The following is a 9110-nucleotide window of genomic DNA, read 5'->3' as shown; positions in this document are numbered from 1 at the left end:
ATGTACACATACCTGTACGTATGTGTATATGTTTGTGGGTATATTGACTATCATACGCGTACGTGCCAGATGCGGCCTGTGGGTTGTTAACGCGTTCCGCTGCCATTTGGCAAGGCAAACCATCATCGTTTCGCCAAATCCGATCGGGATGGCTCACCTGTTAACCACCGGAAACTCGAGGTTACGTTTTTAGTGATACTGGAGGAAAAATGGTTTTAACGATAGTAGCGGTTCATCAGCCAGAGAAAAAAGAAGTAACCGCGATAACGATTATCTCTTTTCACGTCTATTATAGCGAAATATATACATGGATTATCCTGATGTAGGATATTCATTTATCAGCGAGTTTTGTGTAAAGAGGACGCGCCTTCTTGAAAACTAAAATAATTTGTTCCCTATGAAAAGTTAATTAAATATCGATTTATGATTTTATTCATTATTTTAAAGATAATAATAATTATGTTAAGATAACAAGATGAACATGTACCTATACTTTTTAAAGTTCTTAATAAAGAGACTGTCAATGGAATAAAATATGCTATTGGCCCTTTAAAAACTCAAACATACACTCAGAAAAAAACATAGTGGTAGCAACTATAGTGATAACTATTTTATATTAACTATGTAAAATTAATAAACATATGGTTAAATAGGCTATTTATTAGTTGCAATAACTATATAAAAAACTTTATTCAACTATATACTTAATTCTGTATATAAAACTTGTACAGTTCTATATGTAGTAACTTGTTACCTATATAGTTGCCATTGCTATTGGCTCACTCGTACTGGATACGGAAACGCTTGCCACGTGGCAAGATGCAACGCGATAACCAATGAACATGTTAGGAGTTGTAAGTTTATTGGCTACCGTGTCACATTTTGTTGTCTGGCAAGTGCTTCCGCGTTTAGTGTGCAGAAATCATACGTCTTTTTCTCTGAATGTATATAGAGTAACATGTGGACATAACTTTGGGAATAAATTCAGGAAAATAACAGAAAGAGTTCATACAAACATTTGATCTATTAATACTATTATTAACTATTAATAAGACAGAAATATGTGGAGGTGCTACACAAATTCAGTATGTAACAAGAATTAATAAAGTACAAAAATGTCTGTAACTTGGAAACAAGATCAGATAGATCAATCTTTCTTTGTGAAGATATGCTCACATGTTATGAAATACCCTATTCGTAATATCGGCGTCAAAATATTATTAAATACCATAAGATACATGGTGCTTTCTTCTATCATAGTTGATGTTTCTTGAATATCATGTTACTATCTAATTGATTATCTTCGAAAGGAGAAAATATCATTTTAAAACGAAATTGTAATAAAATTAATGGAGCATTAATGGAACATCAACAGATTCGTCCTGAAGGGAGTGGAATTCAATATCTCGACGCGAGTGCGGCATTCCCTCCGAGGAATATATATATATGTCGGTCTCGGCATGTCTGACATATATGTACTCGTTATGCGTATATCGCAGGTCACAGTCCTTAGGACTCTTAATTTAAAAGAGAAATGGAAAAAGGAAAGGGGTATCGCACTACCGTATCCGTACCCAGCTGCTGATTGTAACCTAGGTTTCCTTTCAGTTAACGACGTGCTGTATCCTGCGCGAAGATTGCGACTTGCACTCGCCGCCATTAATGGGTTGCCCCACAGGACTCCGCTCGTCTGATCGCAATCATACCTATTTCACTTCGTAATCGAACTTCGTGCGCCAAACGACCAGTTTGACAGGCGCAAGTAACAACCAAAGTGTTCTCCCTCTCGGGACAATCAGAAATTGCAGAAGTAATATTCGCATTTCTCAATTTAGAATCAATACAGACTTATTTCTGTGTCTGTTTATTGTTTCGAGATACAAGTGCGCCAAACTGCATTCAATTTAGTTGAGCTTTTCAATTTCAATTTTCAAATGAGAAAAGATCGATTTATCTGAATCTAATAGACGTGCAAGAAATGTCAAGTTTACTTCTACAATTGACGTAACATCTACATAAACGACAGAAATATTTATCAGCGTAAAAACTGTGACGTTTCGATTCAATTTGATTGTAAATTGATAAAAGCAAAAGTACGAAAGTAACAACCGTTATAAATTAATTAATATCGGCAGACCGATAATTTGTACCGCGTGGTCTCCATCGAGCTTCCGATAATTTCGTACGTTCGTTTAATTTCTAGCTATTCTTCGCGTTACCGCTACTTGATAGAATTGGTAATTATACGCGATTGATAACTCAAAATTAACGACAAAATTCAATTAATATAAAGTATTCTCGTGATTTCCAGCGCGCTCGTTTACATCAATCGTTCTTTATTTTCGTCTATTCGAAGCTTTCATCTATGAAATTATCTTTTATATGCAACGAAACATAATTTTTCTAAACAATATGTCATAAGATAACAATGAATATACAATAAGTAAAATAAAGTCTTTATTGGTCCAATCTGGATCTTAATGCTTTAAATATAAATTAACTGAATATATATGTAAATTTTAATTAAGTCTTAAATAATCTTTCGGGATGTAAAATTTATATATGTATAAAGAGCATTGATAAAAAAAATATTAATTCAATCAATAATTTTTTATCCAAATACGTAAACCTATTTAGATAGTAAACCGATTTAAATAATCTGCGTAAAACTCTTTCATAATTTTTCTATTATTTTGAAATATGTATTATATGATACACTATCAAATTCATAATGTCAAATTATATCCAATTTAAGTTATTTTTAATCATTTCTATAGGTCGGTACTGCTTCTACTCATTATGTTTAATTTAACTAATTTAACTAAAAAAAATGTATTAAATTTGATTCAAATTTAGTTTATTATTTATTAACATAAGTGCATACGTTAATGTATAGACGCTATTTACTTTAAAAATAACTACAAAAATAAATTGATTTACATTTTAACATACATGAAAGTTAAAAGTAACAAAGTATTTAACTCAAGGGAGTAAATTGTCATTGCTTCTTCGATATCCAACAGTGTACATCTTTAAACCGAACTGAGGTATAGTAATATCACAAATTAAATTACCGAACAATTTAGTTAGTGATATAATAATGTTGATGCTAATAAGTATCCCCCCAAAAAGCTGTAAACAATTTAATACATTTTCTACATATTTGCTCGCATATTATATGAAGTGTTATAAGAGAGAAACCGAAGATCGTTTGAATTATATTCGGAATTAACAAACATCTGATTTTGATTTAATTAATATTGACAGATATAATCACAATTGGGAAATTAATTTTAATAATTAATATCATACGCAAAGGACAAGCTTTGCGAAATATTGATCCCTGCTAATATGAAATTAATTTACTCTCGTGTTTTCACTACTACTAATAGATATGGTTCGAAAGAGAGTAATTTTTTGACTTCCACTCGAAAAAAAAATTGGCTCTATGTGGTGTCACGCGATCAAGATCAAGGTTTTTTTGGAAGACTCTCAACCGTTTTATGAGACTCAAATCTCGGCGCTCTCGACGAGGGAAGAAAGACGTAGGTGGATCGCATGCCAGCCGCCAGTTAACAATCGAGGCCTCTTTGCATTTACGGATAAAACTGCGAGAGCAGGCGTGCAGTAAGGTCACAGACAATGAACCTCGTTTCCAGTTCAGGGTCTGACTTGGTCGAAGATGACGACAACGACGGTCGTGATGGACTACTAGCGTCACGTCCCTCGTGACCCCGCGATCGAAAAGGAAAACGATCGATTGCGGCGAGATTAAACCGTACGATTATACTTCGTCATTTACATCTCGCGACGTATAGACGTCCCACGTCCGTTTTGCTATATACACTAAAAAAAATGATTGCAATTACCACAATCTAACTGTTTGCAGCCATTTACAACCATTTTTTATGCCAACTGTGTATTTGTTTGGTAGAACTATAAATATAATTATTGTTACTGACATTAGAGTAGTAATATAATCAATGGTACAAGAATGTCAGCAAAAAAATTTACTATTAAAAATTATATTTATTAAAAATTATTTATTAAAAATTAAAGTCATTTTAAAAGCACATTACATGTATTACAATACATTTATTTCATATGGCATCATCATTATTAGATATTGATTATAGCTATCAATGAAACATGCTTTGCATAAGATTTTTGACCAGAATTTTAGATAAGAACTTCCAAATCTTCAAATGCGCCAAAATAACTGCTTCAAAAAATAAACATTCGTTTTTCTCAAAGTTTCACCTTTATGACTGACCACATATTTTCAATTAGAAATATCCAAAAATTAGGAAGGTCAATTATTGTAAAAATTTTGTGAAAAAAGCATGACAAGTTGTAATCAATAATTAATTGTAAATATAGGTCATATTAAATAAATACATTTTGTAGGTCAAGTAGGTACTTTTAAAATTTAATACTTATTAATTTAATTTTTAATATACATATTAGGTTAAGGAAAAAGTCATCGCGTTTTTTTAAAAGACATCTATCAGTAAAAACCGCAATTACTTTCTTACCAACAATATAAATATATCTTAATAGAGTAAAGTTTCAGCTTTAAAAATTTCTTTTTTAAATTATACGATACGACAATTTTTAATGGAGTTATGAGCAATTAAAGTCAAAATAATTCTTTTATTTAATCCGCGATAACTCAGTAATCAAAAGTCGTAGGAATATTTTTAGAAAATTTTTCGTCTTTTTCAGCTCGTAGTTTTTGGTATGTAAAAATTATCAAACTCATATAAACTTAAAAAATGTGATAAGCTTTTAAAAGTAGAGATTTCAAGCTTTAAAACCCTTTTTTTAAATTTGAATTTCATTCATTATTGACGAAGATATTGTATATATACAACTTTGAGCTAAAAAATACGCGATGACTTTTTACTCAACCTAATACATTCGGCTTTTTCAAAGAATTGCTGACGATACTCTTGTGCCACTAACCGTAAGATAAAAATGAAGCTCTTAATCACTAATTATTGCATATCATGCAATTATAATTAAAAATATCAAACATTTTCACTCAGTATACAATTAAATCTTAAGTCTCTCGCGACCAATGGGGCACTACGATGAACGCATAAGAAGTGAATAAATTTCTTATTCAAATCTTTGAACTTTCCCATTGGGAATAGAAAAATCCTTAAGTTTCCTAAAGACTTAGATCTAATTTTGGTCGCAAGGAAAAATTTATAACAGAGTTCAATTAAGTTCTTTCGAACTAGACGAAGAGAGTTTAAAAGTTCGTGATGTTCAAGAGTCGACGAATAGTTAGTTTTTCATACGCGGAATCGACTTGTATGTATATATTACATGTGCATGTAATATACACATAAACATGATGGTATTAAAAATTTACTCTTCTACTATAAATTCTATCCTAAATAAATAATAAATAATAGATAATAAGAGAAAATAGTCTTTCAGAAACACCACATAAACCACACAAACAGTAACACCATCAAACAAGTAAACCTGATAATAAATCGCGCAGAAATAAATGCCGTCGCGTGACATGTCGCGTAGAATTAACTCCCGGTGTTGGATTTGAATATTGCATCGCGCTCGCGAGAATCACGTTCGGCGAGATTCACGCCTACGGATTTTCGAGCGATAACATAAGAGACCTCGTCGTGTCAAACCTCACGAAGGTCTAGGATAGAAATTGCGTGTCGTAATCCAGTTAACCGACCGAGGCCTACATTCGTAAACGCGAGAGATCGTCTACACCCCGCACTCAAATAAGGTCGAAGACAATGAACTTCGTCGGTTACCTTCGAGCTACATGAGCGAGACAAGATAACGCGGCGAATCACTTACTACTGTTCGTGATCGAAAAAGTAACAATAATTGGAAATATCCCTCGTCCTCGCTTCGTGCACGATATTCCGAGAGACACGCAAAAGGTAGAAAATGCCAAATTATTAATATTACAGGCGCTAACACCTCGACATTTTCACTTTATTACTTTTATTTTTCCGAAACATTCTAATATCGCTAATAGGTTTTGCTTTAAATACATATTATATAATAGGGGTATACATACACAAGAGGTATGAATCATTGATAAGGAGTGATAGAGGAGAGATAAAAGAGAGAGAGAAAGAACAAAAAAGAAAACTTGGCAAAGACTTAACACCTTAGAATCTATATTTTCTGAATTTTTCGCTTTATTTTAATCTGCAATCTAATTACATATTTTAGCAACTCTACAGATTTTTCTTTTTATTATAATATAATTTCAAGAGAATTTTTTAAATCTTGAGATTTAGGATTAACATTTACGTACGTGCTGACAGTGTTAATTGGATTAATTCGCGCGGCATCTATTTACGTAAGAAAACGTGATTAAATGCATTTTACATGTCATAACGCAAATGGATTAAAAAACTAATAAGAGTTCCATTCTGTGAGTTTTTTCATAAAACTTGAAGAATCGGGCAAAGCCGGGCAAAACACAATAAACCAACAAGAAGAAACAAAGTGAAAGCAATGAAAAGGAAACAAAACGTAGAAAAGAAATCGTGTATGCTATACGGTTTCGTTTATTTTTCTTCTGGAAATAAAAATATTTCATCTTGCAGCAGGATATTAAACATCGAAAAAACTCAAGTATCATCTCATGGTAAACACACTTGCGTACATTATTGAAAAACCTCTCCTTTATACGAAGAAAAATGTACAATATGCAATATGCAATTATTAATCTCGTGAGTTTTCCCAAAAATTAAGCGATTCTCCGAACAACGATGGAATTATTCTTCTCAAAATCACATTTCCTCGTTTGATTTTTTCATTATAGAAAGTCACGGGTATATATTAAATTTTACAAAATAACAAACAACTCCACATGATTCTAAGTAAGAGAGCAAACAAACGTTTTAGAACTACACGTCTATTTATTTATGGTAGCTTTCATTTTTATTGTATACACACATATTCGACAGTTTTGTGTTGCAATGTATAGCGCAACATTTATTGTCACACACATTAGATATTAAAGGAGCAATAGTAATCTAAGTTAAACAACATTTTGTTATTTTTAACTTCCATGTGTTAAAATATAAATTAATCCATTTCTGGTTAAAATTTCAACATAAATAACATATTACACTTAACACACACTTAGTAAATAACAAACAAAATTTAAATCAAATTGAATAAATTTTTCAAGTTAAATTGTTTAACTCATTATTTTAATTAAATTAAGGACATTTTGTAAAAGGAGCAATGACGATCTACAGAAATAATTAAAAATAATTCAAACTGGATATAATTCAATATTACAAATTTAATAGTGCATTTCTATGTAATAATATCGCGTTCGTTATAATGTTATGTAAAAATGATTACGTTATAATTAATTGAAAAATAATTATATTAATTCCTATTCATTATAAAATAATTAGAATATAATTTCTTTCATACACAAAGTTTTCAATTAGTACTATAAACATTATATCGAGGATCGAAATCAATGCTATTCTCATCCATGACTGCAATTTCACGAGAATTAGTATTCCTTTAATCTTTCAAAAGCAATTCGAAAACGAACGATCGTAATTAATTGTCGAATATACATGTATCACATCGTTTCAATGAAACGATGCGCGTGCACAATAATGAAACTCATCGATCAGTTAAACCAGTAACAAATTCGCATTGTTATGGCTTAGTGCTAAAACATTGAGGGCTTCACTCGGAATTATCTATCGAACTAAGCCTATTATCGAATTAACTGTATCAAATCTCATGGAATGCATTCGATGGTACATTTAGAGAGATGCGTCGGATGATGTTTGTTGTTTTACATATCCGTAGAACATACAACGTTTCAAAATATGTCATGGAATGCATTTGATTGAACGATTGGAGAGATATATCGTGGATCATATTTACCATTTTGCACGTCCGAAAAAGATTTAAAAATGTCATTACTATAATAAACAATAACATACACATGGCTAAACTCATTTACACGTAAATCGCAATTCACAGAAATATAGTAAGGGAAAGTTGTATTTAGACATGTGTTATTATTTTTCAATTAGTTTTCCATTTTTTTTTAATAATTTATTCTTTTTTATTCACGTTTATCATGCAATTCCATAATTCCACGTATTCAACAAAGTTATTCTTACCCTTATTACTTTTGCATATTTATTGAAGTTGGTTAAGACTTAATTAATACCATTAAATTTTCATCACGTCTAACTATTCGATCCTCTTAAAGATATTTTCTTGCAAACATCTATTATGAGAAACTCATCGTATCACGATTGCGCGGAATTTATAATCATGACATATTTATCAAGAAATAGCATGAAATATCATTTTCTTACTTCAATAGTGTCACACGGTAATAGCATAAAAAAAATGTAATTTTTTAATTATTATAATTTATGTTAAGTAAACATTATCCTATTAAACTAATTTAATTTCATTAAAAATCTTCCAAATTGTCAGAATTTAAAAAAGGTGATTTTAAAAAAAATTTCAAAATCACAATTTAAAACAAATGACTTTTAGGGATTGTGAAAATGATAAAAATAATATTTATTAAGAATATATTCTTTCTGCGGCAATTATTTGATTAAAATTAATAATTTTTTATCAAGTAATCGAAATAGTTCTTCCCCTTTTCTGGAAAATTTAATTTTATAAAGTTGTATTGCTTTTAAAGCAAGAGAACGATATGCGTTGTGCGAGACCTATTTAGGATGAACCTGTAGTATCGCGATCGTTTGGTCAGACAAGCAGACAAGACTGCGACAATCAGTGGATTATATATCAACCTTGACTGTCCAGCTATTACAAAGTGCAATAATTATTCGTACCATACGTTCACAAATACGTAATTAAAACGACAAGTTGCCACTAATTATGTTTTCTTAAATAGGTTACGCGATTCGTATTGCATGACAACGAATAATTTTTTCCTCTTTACATTCTTGTTCATTTCTATTTTTCCATGTTTTTCTGTATATCCTTCAGGCATAATTACATTTTAAACGTGTGTTCGTCGAGACTGTACCTACATAATTCATTTTTTTTACTTTACAACTGATATTAATGTTTTCTTTTATTTT

General features: G+C 30.9%; 1 protein-coding gene across 4 annotated transcripts in view; it reads right to left on the bottom strand.

Moving 5' to 3' along the window:
- Window positions 1-9110, bottom strand: part of LOC108757118 (solute carrier family 12 member 7) — a 95387-nt gene that overhangs the window by 67661 nt on the left and 18616 nt on the right. The window lies entirely within an intron of this gene.

This window comes from Trachymyrmex septentrionalis, unplaced genomic scaffold (genome assembly GCF_001594115.1).
Source record: "Trachymyrmex septentrionalis isolate Tsep2-gDNA-1 unplaced genomic scaffold, Tsep1.0 scaffold132, whole genome shotgun sequence".
Lineage (NCBI taxonomy): Eukaryota > Metazoa > Arthropoda > Insecta > Hymenoptera > Formicidae > Trachymyrmex > Trachymyrmex septentrionalis.
This window is presented reverse-complemented; position numbering and strand designations above follow the sequence as displayed.